Genomic DNA, 2850 nt, shown 5'->3' with positions numbered 1-2850 from the left:
TTAGGTGGTTTAACCCACTACCTGGCTGAGCATTAAATGTGGACATGACATGTGTAGAGTATTCTCAAAAGGTGTGAACTAAAAAAGGAAAGAAATAGGGCAATAACTTGAAGAGTTATTTTAAGAAAAGGGTTTGGGGGCTTCCCTGGTGGTGCAGTGGTTGAGGGTCTGCCTGCCAATGCGGGGGACACGGGTTCGAGCAGTGGTCTGGGAGGGTCCCACATGCCGCAGAGCAACTGGGCCCTTGAGCCACAACTACTGAGCCTGCGCATCTGGAGCCTGTGCTCTGCAACAGGAGAGGCCACGATAGTGAGGGGCCCACGCACTGCGATGAAGAGTGGCCCCCGCTTGCCGCAACTGGAGAAAGCCCTCGTACAGAAACTGAGACCCAATGCAGCCAAAAATAAATAAATAAATAAATAAATTTATTAAAAAAAGAAAAGGGTTTGGGTTCAACCTGGGGGTGTCTGTAGACTAAAGAAAGGAGCCCGTGAAGAATAACAGTAACTGAGCATACAGAAAGATTAAATTTTGAAAGAGGCAGAAAGGGATTAGATCGCTAAGGGTAAATCTGAGAAATTCTAAGAAAAGTCACTGTAGCTATGCATATGGTAGGGGAATTTAGGGTTGAAGCCAATGGAAGATACGTGGGAGGAGCCAGAACATCTCTGAAGTCGGGGCAAAGATCAGCTGCAGAGAGAGCTAGGTAAAGGAATGGGAGAAGTTACTAGTGGCACGTAGAAAGTATTATTGTTTCAGTTACTTATTGGCTGGTGACAAACCACCCACAACGGTGGCTTAAAAGAACAGCCACCACAATTTCTGAGAGCTTGGAGACTCATCTGAAGTTAGAAACTATTAGTTTCCTACTGCCACTGTAACAAATTACTACAAACTTGATGGGCTTAAAACAAAACTGATTTATTTATTTATTTACTTACTTCCTTTTACTTTATTCACCTCTGGTCGCAAAATACCGGGAAGCAACAAGGGCCATGCCTCGAAGCTCTTGGTTGCACGTCTTTCCCGTCTCCATCTGTAAGTAGCTCTGTGCGACACTGGGCTCATGCTGTCCCATGGCGTCTCTCACACTCTAACAGCTGCAGAGGATAACATATGACCATGTAAGAAGTTGAAAGAGATGCCTCATTCACAATTCAGTGTTCTCCTCCAATTAGTTTTCCAGCTCACTTGTGCAAATATTGGAGCTAAAGTTGTTCCTACTGTTGGTTTTTAAAAACTCTGTCATGAACTAGTGGATTGTAGGCAAATTTTGTCTGCACAACCGTTAGCGCTGTGTAAAGTAAATTTTTAAAAGAAAGGCCTTTCTTAAACGGTAACAGTGACTAAGGTCCCTTCTGTGCCCCCAGCTTCCTAAGTCCCAGACTGTCTTGTCCCCTGGATGACTGCCCCTGGATCCCCGCATCCAGGGCAGTGATGAAGGAAAGGCAGGCCAGGCCAAGCAAGAGGAATAACCAGTCTTTACTGGGCTCAGCCCAGGAGTCCATGGTTCTTGATCACCTCTGTGTATTCATTGATTTTCTTTACATGTTCTTTTCATCCTGTTTCCATAGCCTCATGAGCTGTTTTCTCTTTCAGTAATGGACCTTGGCCTTTTCCTTTCTCTTCTCCTTCAGAGTGGCTGTCACTGCCTGGTACTTCCAGCCAATCACATGGCACCCCAGGTAGGCAAATATTCATATAGACTTCAGATGCATAACCTAGAGGGCAGCAGGAACCATCATCCACTTTTTCTTATCATAGGGCAGCAGGATCCCATCAAACACCTTGTGGTGGTCCAGGGACCCTAGTCTCGCTTGGTCTTGTGGGGCAGCATGCCTCGAATGGTCTGCCCTTTTTTCTGTAGAAATTGCTGGAAATGCTGATGCACTCACAGCATACAAACACCACCTTCTGGCCCAGCAGTACCTCCTTGGTCATGATGCCCCTGGTTGGCCAGGAGATGGCATCAGCCATCGAGCTCCATCTGCCCCTCTGCCATCTTCGGCAGCCACCTGGGAAAGACACATACTTATTATCTTACAGTTCTGGGCCTCAGAAGTCTGAAATGAGTCTTATGGGACTAGAATTAAGGTGTCTGCAGGGTTCTGCTGCTTCTGGAAGATCGAGGGGAGAATTTGTATCCTTGCCTTTTCCAGCTTCTAGAGGACACCTGCATCGTTTGGCTCATGGCCCTTTCCTCCACCTTCAAAGCACATAGCTCCCTCTCTGCTTCTATTGTCCCACCTTTTCTGTTGATTGACCCTTGGGCCTACTTGGATAATCCAGGATAATCTCCTAATTTCAAGACCCTTAACTTAATCACACCTGCAAAGTTCCTTTTGCCATATAAGGTCACCTATTCCTAGATTCTGGGGGTTGGCACGTGACATCCTTGTGGGGGGCGTTATTCCGTCTACAGAAGCTTGTCATATGTAATACTGCCAGCAGATGAAGTTGTGAGATTTCTCCAGTAGTACTCAGCTTTGTAGCAGTAATGGTAGAGAAAGTAAACTGTTGGATTGATCCAAGTTTAGAGATCGATAGGGTAGGATTAAGGTATAAGGACCTTGAGGTAAGAGAATTAGGGAAGCTGGTACAGGTGATTGAGTTGACTGATCAAGGGGCCTGCTAGGGAGGGAAGGAAACCCAGGGGGAGTTCGATAGATTGGGAGAAGAGTGAGCTTCTTCCTTCAACTTCTTAACTCTGTTTCCTCTTTGATACGGCTTTTGCACATCATTAGCCTCCCCCTTGAGGGGGTTTCTCAGTGGCTGCAGTGAAAGGCCTTTATCTGATTCCCATTACCGAATCTTTCCCCTGTGTTAGTAACACCCAACATTACTGTATTC

At 46.2% G+C, this 2850-nt stretch overlaps 1 pseudogene; it reads right to left on the bottom strand.

Moving 5' to 3' along the window:
* Nucleotides 1–1491: 1491 nt before the first annotated feature.
* Nucleotides 1492–2002, bottom strand: LOC132363353 (large ribosomal subunit protein uL13-like; annotated as a pseudogene).
* Between the last annotated feature and the right edge of the window lie 848 nt (nt 2003–2850).

The sequence above is a fragment of the Balaenoptera ricei genome, chromosome 3, assembly GCF_028023285.1.
Source record: "Balaenoptera ricei isolate mBalRic1 chromosome 3, mBalRic1.hap2, whole genome shotgun sequence".
NCBI classification, from domain to species: Eukaryota; Metazoa; Chordata; class Mammalia; order Artiodactyla; family Balaenopteridae; genus Balaenoptera; species Balaenoptera ricei.
This window is presented reverse-complemented; position numbering and strand designations above follow the sequence as displayed.